Source organism: Globicephala melas, chromosome 11 (genome assembly GCF_963455315.2).
Source record: "Globicephala melas chromosome 11, mGloMel1.2, whole genome shotgun sequence".
Lineage (NCBI taxonomy): Eukaryota > Metazoa > Chordata > Mammalia > Artiodactyla > Delphinidae > Globicephala > Globicephala melas.
The window spans coordinates 46,566,988-46,581,855 of NC_083324.2; the positions used below are offsets into that span (position 1 = coordinate 46,566,988).

Here is a 14,868-nt window from a genome sequence, read left to right on the forward strand (position 1 = left end):
TCTAGGTGGTCACAAAGCATGGAGCTGATCTCCCTGTGCTATGCGGCTGCTTCCCACTAGCTAGCTATTTTACATTCGGCAGTGTCTATATGTTGATGTTACTCTCACTTTGCCCCAACTTTCCCTTCCCCCTCTGCTTGATTTTCTTTTATAAATTAATTCTTGGGTTAGAGTTCCAAGAGGCCTGTACTCTTTCTCTTCCAGGAGTTTTATTGAGATTTTATTTGTGGCCAAATAATTGGTCAGCTTTTTTAACTGCTCCATGAAAATTTAAACATACGCTGTCTGTTAGTTGGGAACTGAGTTTAAATTTGAAATTCATCTAGCTTGATGATTGTGTATTCAGATCATCTGTATCCTTACCTATTTTTTTTGTCTACTTGATCTATCACTTTCTGAGAAGGACCTGCTAAAGTTTCCCACCATGATCATGGATTTAATAGTTTCTGCTTGCATTTCTAACCCTTGTTACATAATTCCATGCTGTGGTGTTCAGTGATAAAGCTTTGTGACTATTATCTTCTAGATTGTATCTTTAATCCATGTAAAATAGTCCCTTTGCTTTTGACCTTGAATTCTATTTTTATCTAATATTAAGACTGAATTTTTTGGCTTTCTTTTTGATAACATATATTAGGTTTATCTCCAGTCATTCTGTTTTGTGCCATTTTAAGTCTTTTGTAAATAACATAAAGCTCAGTTCTAAGTACTTCCCATCACAAAGTCTGTCTTTTAATAGGAAAATTAAACTGTTTGTAGTTATTATAAATATTGGTATGTTTGAACTTATCCCTGTCATTTATTTTCATTTCCTACTTAACATGCCTCCCTTTTCGATATTGTTGTACTCATAATGTTTTTTCTTTTTTTTTCCTCCTTTGGTGTTTTGGAATTTCTACGTCCTATTCTTCTTTAGTTGTTGAAAGCAGAGCGTCAAACTCTCATCACTTATAGGAAAATGTAATTTAAATCAGAATTTGTAACCTACCCTTCCCACGAGACAAAATCTTGAGCAAATTTTTACCTGTTTTTAGCTTCCAAGGACTGTTTCTTGCTCTCAATGGCTCCATTTTCACAACAGCCTACTCTGGGTTTTCTCAGTGCAGTATCCTTCTGAAGATGACAATTTTGTGTGTGTGTGTGTGTGTGTGTGTGTGTGTGTGTGTGTGTTCTATTCTCTGCATTGGAGTCCAGTTCAGGTTGTTTTCGTCTTTCTCTATTATGGAAAATATTTCCTCAAATGTCTCCTAGTTCTTTAATATGCAGAAAGTTGTGGATTGATGTTGGTAACCGTCACGTGTTTCCTCAGCAGTCATATGCTTGGTTTCCACTGCAGATCCCTCTTCTGAATGGGAGGGATGGCTAAGACCGTAAGTCAGTTTGTGGGGGGCGTAACAGCAGATTTCCCTTTAAGGCATTTAGGAAGAGAGCAGGCCGGCCAGCTGGGAACCCTCATGGGGCCCCGCAGGGAAGCTTTGCCTTGAGGTGAAGCAGTTTCCCATAGCTGACTTCTGTGCAGCTCATGTTTCTATTTTCCTCTCCTTACCCTCGACTCTGCCTGCTGAGGAGCTTCGTACTCCCTACCTGATGTTCTAGACTCAGAATCCAGGAGGGTAGCCCCTACCCTGGCCAATTCCCAGCCTTCTTTAAGAGCTACGTTCACAACACACTGCATCCAGCCTTCTACACACTGGGGGAAGGGGGAGGACATGTTGGTCCAGGTTATTTAGAGCCTATCTTGTAACTCATTTCCCTCCTAAGTGCCCCCGTGGTCTGCCCTCTCCCTGAATTTGGAGGGGTTCAACACAGCCTTGAGAAGACTCCACCGAGCCTGCTGCTGTGCTGGGCTTGTTTGGGGTAGCAGTTTTCCCCACTCTAGGTTTTCTATCAACCTGTCCCACCTACCAGTATGTCTGTGTCACTGATGGTGCCCTTTCAGTGCTACTAAGGATTGATTTTCCTTCTTGCTGAGGGGAAGAAAACATATGTGCTCAGTCTGCCATCTTGAACCAGAAATCTAAAAGAGGGTTTATTTAGGATGCCAGAAACAGGTAGCTTGTTTTTTTCTTTAATGGCTTGTTGGGTTTTTTTTAAATTTTATTGAAGTATAGTTGATTTACAGTGCTGTGTTGATTCCTGTTGTACAGCAAAGTGACTCAGTTTTTTATATATATATATATATATATATATTTATATATATATATATACACACACATACACACACACGTATATATATATACTTTTGCATGTTCTTTCCAGTATGGTTTATCACAGGATATTAAATATAGTTCTCTGTGCTATACAGGAGGACCTTGTTGTTTATCCATTTTATAGACAGTAGTTTGCATCTGCTAATCCCAAACTCCCAGTCCATCCCTCCCCCACTCCCCCTTGGCAACCACAAGTCTGTTCTCTATGTCTGCGAGTCAAACAGGTAGCTTTTTGAGTGAGGAAAACAAATCACTTAAAATATCCTTTCTATAAAGAATTCCAAAATAGACATCCCTGTTCCTGTACTTAAAAGTCAAATAAGTAAAAGGCAAGAATACGAGTAGTGTTTTTGTCTGCAACCAGAATCAAGGGGTGCGTACTACTGCCCGACAAGGCTGGAGCCGGGGCTGTGTTTGTATTGGCAGCGTCGGTCATGTAGGCTAGCTGCCTCTATTAAAATGTAACTATTAGCAAATGAAATTAAATACTTCAGTTGCCTAGTAACTAATCCAATTTGAGAAAGAAGCAAAAATAGAATACATAAATTTAGAACTTTTAGGCCGTGTGCCAGGCAAAATATTCTTGCTTGTATCCTTTTGATCATCTGCCATTTGAATGGAAGAAAGGATGTTTTAGCGTCAGATCCGCAACATTTGTGTTGACCTTGCTTGCTAAAAGTGAATATCCCTTGATGACTAGACATAAATGAGAGGTAGGGTGGCTTCCCAAAGACATCCAGCCCCCCTAGCTCCGGAAATTGCCAGGTAGGGGCAGGGGCAGGAAGACGCTTTGAGTGACTACTAGGAATTATTTTTTTTGACTTAAATCACATAATGCCCTTCCTTTTTAATTAAGCCACACGATACTAAGGGGAAAAATGTATAAACCATCTGTTTTATCTATTTCCATACAAAAGTAAAATATATTTCCTCCCAAAGCAGCTTTTCAACAAGATGGAAAATTAAGAAACAGTTTAAGATTGTGTAGTACATGAAGTAATTACTGGGGTTATATAATATTGGAGTTTAAAGAAATACCGTGACGTTCAATGTGATGTCAGTTACTTCAGGTATGACGTTTTTCCGCCTCCTTGAAAATATTGAGAAGAAACGCCCCACAGTTGCCTGTATTTACAGATGACATATTTCCAAAGAGAAGGTGAAAAAGAAAATGAAAAATTATTCCCTCCAAAATAAAATAATTTAAACTTAAGAAAGAGTTGTAAGAATAGTACAATGAATTCTATATAGTCTGGACCCAGATTAGTAATTGCTTTATCACTTTTCTCCCTCCCTCTCTCTTACACACACACACACACATACACACACACACTCACAGACATTTATATATGCACACACATATACACGTACTTATATACACAGACATTTTTCTCCTAAACGATTTGAGAGTTAGTTTATCTTTAAATATTTCAGCTTGTATTTCCTGACAACATAATCAAATACAATATCCAATTCAGGAGATTTAACATTGATATAATAGTATTGTATTGATGCTGCTGTATTAGTACTGTGTTGATTGCATTGACGGAGTATCACAGTCCATGTTCAGATTTTGCCATCTGTCTCACTAATATCCTTGAAAGCAATTTCTTTCTCAGTGCATCCAGGATCCAGTCCAGTAGCGCCATTGCATTTGGGTGTCATGTCTCTTTGCTCTTATGTAATCTGAAACAGCTCCTCAGCCTTTCTTTTGTCACATTTGACACATTAAGAGAGAACAGAGAATGTCCCTCATTGGGGGTTTTTCTGACGTTTCCTCATGATTAGATGAGGACCTATTTTTCCATCATTAATTGCGATACTCTTTTAAATAGTCTAAATTCGTAAGAGGATCATGCAGCGGAAGATGGTTAGCAAACCTCAGAGCCCTGTCACCCCAAATTGTGGCTGGGTCGACCGTGGCTTGTGGTTGGGCGTGGCCGGCAGCCCTGCCATGTGCCAAGGGCTCTGACCTCAGCCCTCTGGCGTGTCCCCACTCAGCACACAGTAGGCATTTCCTAACAAAGTATCCAGGGACTCATTCCAAAATAGGAAAGCAACCCTTTCGGCCCAAAACCTATTTTTTTCCCTCCCCTTTCTAAGTGTTTTAGAGATGTAAGAGCTCATGAAAGAAAAGGCCACATACATGACCAAAAGTATTTCAGCTAGGTAATGTTCTTCTATTACTAGTAGTTATTAGCAAGTTACGTTTTTAAACTGATAACCAACTTTAGCTGCTTAACTATAGAAAGGTTGGCTGATAAATGGAAGGGCTGGGAATCACAAGCAGACATCACTGGCAAGGCAGAGAAACCAGTGAATAAGACTTACAAGGGATGTTCACATTCAGGCCAGTGAATTAAATCTAGAGCCTACTTGTCTGCAAGTCAAAACTTACGCCACACCCAGGTTTTGAATGATGGGTTAGGTTAAGAGAAATTTTTGTGGGAAATAACGTGACATGCGTGTGAGAGTTTATGTTTACCCGTGGTCGGATCTGGAAGAAGAAATAGGCAAAGGTCTGTTTCTTGTCCTTGAAACTGAAGAGGTTCGTGTCTGAGTCCTCCAGGGCCTTCACTGGGGTGGGCCAGTTTCACCCACACCCAAAGGCACACGCACATTTTAAATCCTGGACAGAATCACACGGTTCTTCTGGGCTTTGCTATGTGACTCTTTGCTTGGTGCCTCACCTTTGTTGTTTTCTACAACTCTTTCCCTTCCTGTTTTTCTGCACTTATTTCCGGTCTTAAAAATGCAGACTGGAAGCATCACAGCAATCGTCCCTAGGCCGTGATACCCGGGTCTTGAGGTTTTTAACCATGGCAACTTGGTGCCTCTCCTTGATTTATAGCTCTTAGCTTAATTAGTTCAGAGCTTAGGTTCTCCCCTGCTCTCCTTCAGCTTCCATGAGACTCTCCTGGACTGCTTCCTCAGCCCCGCTCTGTGCAAAGCCAGGGGGACTGCAAAGATCAAGGGGAGCGTGGTCAGCTCTGTGGAACAGTACCGCTGCTTCTCATTCATTCATTCATTCATTCAACAAGCACGCTTTGAGCATCTACTCTAGGCCAGGCACTGCTCTTGGAGTTGGAGATAGAGGTGACAGGTCTGACCAGATTCCCACCCTCACGGGGCTTATGCTCCAGCGGAGAGTCACGTGATGTACTAGTGAGTAAAGCCAGGAAGACGTAGTTCCGGATGGCAGGAAGCACCGTGATGAGAATCAAACAGGCCAGTATGAAAGGCGGTGGGAAATGGGGAGGGTGATCACCCGGCTTCCCCAGTCGTCGTCTCAGTTGGATGCCCTCATCTTACAGGCAGGGGTCAAGGAACTGGACAAGACTCCATTTGATAATCTGCGGAATTACCTTCCTGAAGAAAAAGACTTTCCGTTTGTTCCAAGGGAAGCTAATAGAGCATTATTATTTGTTTAATGTACTTCTTTTTTTTTTTTTTTTTGGCCGCACGCGGGCCTCTCACTGTTGTGGCCTCTCCCGTTGCGGAGCACAGGCTCCGGATGCGCAGGCTCAGTGGCCGTGGCTCACGGGCCCAGCCGCTCCGCAGCAATGTGGGGTCTTCCCGGACCGGGTCACGAACCCGTGTCCCCCGCATCGGCAGGCGGACTCTCAACCACTGCGCCACCAGGGAAGCCCTAATGTACTTTTTATATGACAAAGAATCAAAGCTATGCACAACAAATTTAGTAGAATAAGCGTTGTCTTGTTTATGCTTTCTAGACACGATGTGACTACGCCGCATGGTTAATTCCAGTGATTCTCTGTGACTCTTAGCAAGTAATTACCATTCCATTCACATCTGCCCTTAAAAACGGGCCATATGCAAGTCTCTTATAGTATTTATCTTGCAAATCCAAAGGTAACAGACTGAAATGATGACTTAAAGCGGGGTGGGTGTTATTCTTCTCAGATCTTTTCAAAAGGTCACATCTTTGAGCTGCAAAGGTATGAATTTTTCAGGTGCATCATAGTAACCTGGATGGGGCATGAGAGGAAAGAAGGGCTGGATCTGTTCAGGGCGTGACTGGTACCAAGCCTCCAAGCCCTCATAAAAAAATGGATTCTTCTCTTGGGGTGTCAGCCTGAGATAGTCGCGTTATGAATTCAGCAGTGAGCAGCTCTATCTTGTCTATGATGGGAAAGCACACAAACACTGCAAAAAACGTATACGCTTTCACCAAAACTTGACCGAAGATGCTTACTTGGGGGCGAGGTAGCAAGGCAGGTCTGATGCCTGTGGTGGGATAGGACCACGGCATCCAGGCCACAGGCTTTCACCCAGGTGGGCGGCTTCTCCATCACTCTGAAGTGGTTTCCCCTGGTGCCGCTCCTCCCCGCCGCCCCACGCACACACCTCGGGATTCCTGTGGTCTTCACTCCATCACGAGAACCGCGCGGGCAGCCCTGGCCAGACCCACCTAGGGCTCACAGTTTGAAGGGATGGGGGAGCGCCCTCCAGGGGAGCACTGGCTGAGGCCTTGACGCCCGTACCTTCCCTGGGGGAGGACATGAAGCACCTGTCTCCTCTCCTTTCCTCTGCTCTGATCGCCTGATTCCCCAAATCCTGGAAATGGCAAAGGCCCAATGAAAGGGCTGAAATGAACACCTCTGATGTATTTCCAGCCAAGGTGGAGAACAACAGAGGCCTCCCTGGAGAGACCATGGCCCGCATAACCCTCACCAAGGTCAACAAAGCAAGGCCAAAATGTCAAACTTCCTGCCTGGGGGAGCTTGTGACACTTCAAAGCTTGGAAATCCAAAATTCTTCCAAAAGCAGAACTCCGGAATGGCCCAGGGTACAGATTTCATCACAGTAAAACACATAAGACAGGATTTCTGCACCCCACCCATGCTCTGGCAGCACCAGTTGGCACCATCAGTAGACCCCTGAGCAAAGAGGGCATAAAACGGGCAAAGCCCAGGTGTCCCTGCGGTCCCCTGCTGACCTATAATAGCCCCCCACCCTCTGTGCCATAGGTCTGCCATCGTTTCTCTTCGTCCTGGGTCCCTGGGTCTGAACTTGGCCAGCCACAGCAATAGAAAATGTGGACCACTCACCTTGTGCCTTACCCCGAGAACAGCCTCCTCATCTAGAAAGAGACCCGAAAAAGAAGGAAAAATAAACAGGCTTCCACACCTGAGAGACTTTAATTACTTTTGTTTTTCAATACCGTGCGAAATTACCATGAACGATAAAAGTGTAAACTTGAGGGTCCCCAGAAAATGCGCTAGCATGGCGAGCACTGTACGTACACTGTTGCATTCGGCAACCGTCGGATGCAGCAGGGGGAATCAGGGTCCCTTGGTAATTATGCGCATCCATTAGCATGGCATCCATTCCTTGTCAGAGGTGTTTGGTGACAGTCTCTCTCCGGAGAAGCACACAGCCTTGTGGTCTGCAGCTACGTGGCCACAGGGTAGCACGCCGAGGGAGATGCCACCGATAACACCCTATTAAAGGCAGAGTTTGTTGGGGTTTTGTTGTTGTTGTTGTTTTTAATCTCAGATGCTGGTTGCAGAGGCACAGGGTGTTGATTACAGTTTTACAGGCACTGCTAACAAAAGCTGCACTCGCCAAGGAAAATTCAGTGTTAAGGTTTCGTGGATGATGATGGCGGGGTAGGGGCAGGTAAGCTGTAGAAGGTAGGGAAGGATGGGGGAAGTGTCGTTGCCGTTCCTTTAGCAGAGGAAGATGGGGGCAGGCCATAAACATAGCTTCACTCCCAAGCCGGCAATTCTTACACTTAATATGTTTTGTCAGGCAAGTCTTCAATACAGATTAAAATGAAATGCCAAGTAATTTCCACCTCTCGGCCGCTCATGTCTGCGAACAATGGAGAGTGTTTTGATGAATGTCAGTTAATGGCACTTGCACGCTTGTAGATTTAGTCCCAGCAGCAAGGACTAGGGATGGGGGAAGGGTGGGAGGCTCTGTGTGCGTGGAGAGGGCTGGGGAAGTGTTCCGTAATCCCTTCCCAATGGATTCGGTTCACGACAACCCAAATTGAAAGTAAACCCAAAACAAAATCAGCCTGCCACGTTGAGATGACCTGTTGTCGTTAATTAGGCTCAAAGCAGCCTCCACCTGGAGGAGGGTTTCTTTGCATGTAGGTTGCATTGTCGAGCAGATGCAATTTCCGTGGAAGGCAAGTGAGCAGCTGCGCTGCGGCGTCTAAGGCTGCGGTTCAGCTGGGATGTTGAAACCGAGTCTCAGTAGCTGTACTTTTAGAGTCTGTCCCCCTTCCCGCTGGGTTCCATCCCGACAGAAACCAGACACTGCTGACCCACAGGCCGAGCTGTGATTTCTCATTTCCCCGTACAACCCTGCCTTTGCAACTTTGCATTGTAAACTCCCAGTGTGGGATGTATCAGAAGAGCAGGATAAAGACAGAAACACCGGCAGAATTCTGTCCCCCAGGGATTTAAATCCTCACCTTCCTCATGACTGACATATGCCGTGTCCTTAGTTCTCATCTGTTCTTCAGCCTGATTGGGAGGATTTAGTTTCTGCTAATTCTCTCATTGTTTGGCATAGGAGCTTAACTGGAAGTTGCTGACTAATTTTACGGTTGTGTAGGTAACAATTAACACTCTGTCCAGCAATCATCGTGAAGGAAGCCTCCGTGTTCAAAGTCTAGTAGATTAAATTGGTTTTCCCTTCAAGTACCAAGGACCAGGCTGTTAACTTGACTTTGGTGCTTACCTGTGTTTTGCTTGTTTTTTTGAATCACTGGTTACCAAATGGTTTTGTGTCCAAGGCAGTTTTTTTAAGACATTGAATCAGAAGGAAACTCTTGCAGGAATGCTTAGGACATGTGCGAAAATTCTCTTGCTGTGACCAGAGTGAGAGTCCCAGGGGCAAAGAGAATAAAAGCTGAGGTGTGTTGGGCTCAACTGTTCTCACTGTTAGTTAATAACATTTGTACCCCATACTTACCTAGTTTGATCCCTACAACAGCCCTCTGAAGGGGTTACCATCCTCATTATATGATGAGGAGACTGAACTCTCATGGTTTTCCCAAGACACCACACAGTGAAGGATCACACGTACGGGGTCTGTCTGACCTAAAGTCCCAGCTCTCTCACCAAAGCCTTATCTTTGAGAAATTTTCCAACTATTTGGAACTATTTCCAACAATTTTCAAATAATTATTTAGAATTGAAGTTACTTGCTAAAAGATGATTGGACAAAGAAGTAGTTCTTATTACACTTATATACTGGTGTTGAATTGTTCTAAAAATTTTTTTAACTTAGTGTCCTTCTGGTCAGTAATTAGTCTGAAAGCATCTAACATGGCGGCCGAGAGCCCGAGACCGAGTCTGTTCGACAGAGGGTTGCTTTGCATCTAGAAGTTCATGTACTTCCTCGTGTACATTTCAGAAGCAGCATGAGTTTTTCAACTCTTAGATAATCGGAAAGATCCATGTTGCTGCCAATTCTAGGCTTTTCAAAGCTAACATTTAAGGAGGTGCTTCTGAAGTAGGAGTAAAATTGGAATGGCTTGAGTTGGTCTCCCTTCTGCATCCTGGGAATTTGGAAAAGCAATAGAGAGTAGGCAACCTGCCAGTCTGTGAGAAGAGGCAGAGCGACACTTCCTGCCAGTGTCTGGGGGCTGGAGGACCATGGCCAGAGCACAAGTCATATCCCCCCAGACTGACCCAGAAGCCCCACTCTCTCTTCTCACCTCACCTCACCCCCCTCCACCATCCAGCTTTGTTGTCTTGTCATCTGGGGAGGACAGAACCAACCTCCCTGCCTTGTCATCACTGCCATTGGGAGCACATATGGATGTCGGGGAAGCACGTGGGTGAGACCCAGTCTCCACTTCCTGATCCATAAGAGGGGGCGATACCTCCCTCCCTGGGTTACTGGGAGGCTTGGACAGGAAATGTGTGGAGCCACTGGGCCACCCGGGCCACCCGGCACAGTCAGGCTTGGTGAAACGTGGTTACGGCCGCAGAAGCATTTCCAGAAGCCCGCAGCTGGTCCAGAACATCGCTACCTTCCTCAGCAGACCTGAGCTCACAGTCTGTCTCTGATAACAATTCCAGGTCTTCGGCATCTGGAGGGAGTACCAAGGTGGGAGTTTTACAGTAAATATTGAAACCCCGCAAAGCAGCCCTGTCTGGCCAGAGAGCTTCTGGGCATTTCCTAAGACTCAGTCTTCTGGGACTTCTTCCTGATCGAAAGGATTCTTCAGTTTCAAAATCAAAGTAAAATCTCTGGCAAAAAACACCGAAATCGAGTTGAGCATCTCTGTCAGCAAATTCCGCTTCCCAGAGAACCGTCTCTACAGGCAGAAACACAGGTGGTAAGTGGGGGAGCAGAAAGATTTGGGGCCCAGGAGTCCTGCCTCAGCCTAGACCTTCAGGAGGTGGACAGGGTAGCGTCTAGTCCCCAGAGCACGGCCGCCAGAGCACAGACGTGGGGAGAGGCCAGAAGGGGCGTTCCCCCAAAAGAACTGCAAGATTTTGCTAATTTAGAAAACCTGAAGAACACAGGTAGGAATGGATTCTAAGGAAATTAGATTAAGGAGGATGGAATGTGTTCGCTCAAGCAGCTGGAAGTGGCTCTAAGAGATTGCTTTGTTGGTTGGCTGAAAGTTGGCCTTCATGGTTCTACATTCAGTGGGGCTCTAGAATGTCCCTGGCACAGCATAGAAGGAAGGCATCCAAGGCTTAGCGAGGTCGGCGGGTTGGAGTGCATTTATCATATGTGCCCTGCACACCCACTTCCTCACCTTGTCCCCAAAACAGGCTCAGAAGACACCCCCCGCTCAGGCCCTGTGAAGCACGTTACTGAGGGGGCACCAGCCACTCCTACTCCAAAGAGCTCTGGGGAGGCTGAACTCTGTAGGCTGGGCATGCCAGGGGAATGCAGCCATTGAGATGTTTCAGTAGGGATGATGGGGTCACTGCGTGGCAGAAGACACGGACAGGGATGCTGAACCAAAGCTTGGGTCCACTCACTTGCACGCAGTAAATCCTACCTACTGACACGCGGTTTGCTGAGAGAAAGTGCAGCGTTTCTTGCAAGGCTCCAGACGAGGAGCCTGGGACAGTTAATGCGCGAGAAGCCCGAACTCCCCGATGGGTTTCAGCAGAGCCTTTTTAAAGGCCAGGCAAGGGAGGGGAGTCCCAGGATATGTAATCAGCTCATGCACGAGTCTCTGATTGGCTGATGGTGAGGTGAAGTAAAAAGGCACTGCGTTGTTTCACATATTTCCTGGCTTCTGCCAGGCTCCGGAGGGGATGTGTTCATTTCTTCCATTTCGTGAGGGTTTCCGCATCTGCAAAACGACTCAGGAAACGTGTAGCAGATACTGTTACCTAGGTACTTCAAAAAGGAGCTACAGCAGAGGATATGGGGGCGGGGTCTGTCCCAAGAAGGCCCCATAGGGTCCTGCTCGCTTATAGGGACAAGGTGGCACCCTGACCTAATGACCATCAAAATGTTTTCTCAGTGTTGCTGACCGGCTCTCCTACCAACATTATTTGTATAATGTTTCCTTACTCCATTATTTTTCTTTGCTTTTACTATAGCTAAACACTGTGTAGCCTGTCTTGGCTATAAATCAACTGGATGCCTCTACTTTGATCCTTTTTTCTCTCTCTTCCTAATCTTTGATATTGGAGAAGAACACTTCCAAAACCATCAATGGGTCTACCCAACATGTCATCTTTGGCGTAATGAACTCTGAGCGCAGAGGCATTATTTAGAAGGAGTGTGCCAAGCGTACAGCACTCCCCCAGGGCTCCCTGAGCAGAGCCGGCTGTAGGAACTGCCCACTGCGGTATTTGGGCCTCTCTCTGTAGGGTTAGGGGCACCAACGGGTGAGCTGCCCGATGCTGTTCATGATGATGGCTGTGTGTGTTTGTTAAGCCCAAGGATTCTCTCTTTTATCCCCTCTAGTGGCCAAGGAGGAGAATTGCCGTTGTCACCATTTTACGGATGAGGAAACTGTCGGCTAATCATTGGAAGTCTGTCTCACTGACATTTACCCTTCCACCCCAGGTACCCAGGAGGTCTCTGGGTGAGTTCCCCCGGGCCTCCAGCCACACTGCCCTCTATTTGATGAGTACAAGGTGGTCAGACACTCAGAACCAGCCACAAAAGGTGGGCAGTGTTTCATAGCTAAACGTGCTTGGGAGAGGATGCGGGGGAGCATTTCGCAAATGGCAAAGCATTACTTGCACATCTTGCCTTGCTCAGACATGATAACCCAGTTTCCTGTCCTACGTGATGCAGCTGAAGCTTGGGGTAAATGAGTAAGTGGCCAGGGTCACGTGAGGGTAAGTGACGGCAATTCTTGCCTTCTGACTCCAGGGCTCCCCCTGAAGAAGCAAGTCATGATCTCATATCCTCCCGTAAGCCATCCACCATCATCCTATTAACAGGGGATTCAAACTGAAAAAGGCAGTAGAAGTGATATTGGGAAACGTCTGTCGGCACTCTGGGTATCACTGTGACGAGCCTTCCCTCCAAGTCCTTCTGGAGGGCAGCCCTCTGCCCCGAACTTCCCGCTGACTCAGTCTGGATAAATGCTGTGGCCCAGACGAGCCACCTCGTTTTTTTATCTCCTCTTCACTTTGCTAGTCTGAAGTCATCATAAGAGTAAAGAAAATGAGAAACATTAACTATGAAATGAAAGTTGCTTCGAAGAAAAGTTAAAGACACTTACAAAATATGTATGGCCCCCACCAACCTGTGATTTTCATAAAGGTTGATAGGCTGCCCTCCCACCGAAAAGTTTGCTTTAGGCCCCATTGCCTCAGTTTTCCCCATCTGCAAAATGGGCATAAACCGTGGTCCATTCCCCTTCTCCCATTTTGGTACCTGTTGAAGACAAGGGGAACGGAGGTCAGGTGTATGTATCTTCAGCTGAAAAAACAAACTTTGCAAAGGGTCTTCTCATTTCCCCCATTCTCTTCCTCTTCCCTTGAAAGCCACCCCCCTACCCCCCACCCCCGCCTTCTCCAGAGCCTCCCTGGAAAGCCCCACCCCGCCTTCTCCAGAGCCTCCAGGTCTACAGCTATTGCTTCTGGGAGTCAGAGGACAAAGGAATGGCATCAGCTAGGTTGCAGGCTTGGTACTTTGTCTAAAGAGTATTGCATCATCGTCCCGCCTGCTTTTTTTCCCTTAATAATGTGGAATAGGGGTGAGGGGAGGTGGGGTGGATGAGAGCGCCTGGGCCCTAAAACGGGAAACTCTTCGTCCGTTTGCTCCCTATGCTTAAAAGACCCATGGAAGCACGTCACTAGAAGCATTGCGTCAAGCAAGAGCTAAGAGGCACTTAAGGGTGCTGTGATAATGTTAGCTGTGCCCTGTCACTTTGTCTTTAAAAATATGCAAGTGCAGAAGAGAATCCGGCAGTGAGTTCCCAGGCTGGCAGGATTCCCCACCTTCATGCACACCCACGTCCACCCGCAGTTGTTCAGCCCAGAGTTAAGACAGCAGGTCAATGATAAAGGTGCATCTTCTTTGGGCCACAATAGTCCCTATGAAATTCAGCTGAGCCCTAAGGTTGCCTTTGCTGAGTCTGAAGTTAGAGTATCTATGAGGGTGACCATTTTCTGGACATTTCTTGCAGAATGAAGGAGGCTGGACATCCTGTTTTGTATCCAGAATAAGGACGGAGAGGCTCAACAGTGCCTACAGGTCAGTAGGGTTTTTTCTGGGCCTCATGATAAGGGTTCTGAGTTGGCTGTAGCCGTGGCCGTGGGCAAGGCACATGATGTCTGACCGTGAGGTTCAAGGGTTTTGTTATTCCCGCTTTAGCGAGAAGGAAACTGAGGCACAGAGTAAAGCCAGAGCATGTGGACAGTATTACCAGACTGTCTGAATGCAGCAAGGTCAGGTGGCGGCAGCAGCTGAGGGTGAGGCTGCGTCTTTACATCCATGCTGATCTCCACCCTCCCAAGGCATCCACATCCTTAGGGGGAAGGGGTCCTTGATCTTTTCTGTGTCGTGGACCCCTTCTCACCATACTGTCTTTAAATGCTTACGATACCTATGGTTTCAATACCTTTACTTTGAGCAAGGTCTCAGGAATATTTGTCTAAGTAGTCCTCATTTAATTTCACCAATAAATAATTACACAAGGAAGTTTTTTAAATAGTATTTCCAAGAAAGCTGCATGGACCCCACCCCACCCTTGAATTCTACCCTCTGCCTTGGTCTACACCACCTTCCTGCTCCTCTGAATAACCCCCTACCCCCTACCGTTCCTCATCATCTTTTCCTGAGTATTTTTTGGTGTCGTAGCGGTAAATCGTTCTGTTCAGAAGCAGAACCTCCCTTTGCTACTGTGTTAAACCGTTTCATTCAAAGGGCTCCTTAGGACATTAGTTGCTGCATTTTTTTTTTATTGGAATGTAGTTGATTTACAATGTTGTGTTAGTTTCAGGTATACAGCAAAGTGAATCAGTTATTTTTATATATATATCTCCATTCTTTGTCAGATTCTTTTCCCATATAGGTTATTACAGAATATCGAGTAGAGTTCCCTGTGCTATACAGTAGGTTCTTGTTGCTTATCTATTTTATATATAGTAGTGTGTATACGTTAATCCCAACCTCCTAATTTATCACTTCCCCCCATGTTTCCCCTTTGGTAACCACACGTTTGAAGATCTGTGAGTCT

The 14,868-nt window shown here is 46.0% G+C and overlaps 1 long non-coding RNA gene across 1 annotated transcript in view; it reads left to right on the plus strand.

Annotated features, from left to right (window-relative positions):
• LOC132598179 (uncharacterized) overlaps positions 1 to 13,935 on the plus strand; it is a 113,395-nt gene extending 99,460 nt beyond the window's left edge. The window contains exons 3-5 of the long non-coding RNA XR_009566045.1: positions 10,277 to 10,536; positions 12,138 to 12,258; positions 13,816 to 13,935. This is a non-coding gene — a long non-coding RNA (uncharacterized lncRNA). The remainder of the gene's footprint in view (positions 1 to 10,276; positions 10,537 to 12,137; positions 12,259 to 13,815) is intronic.
• Positions 13,936 to 14,868: the final 933 nt, after the last annotated feature.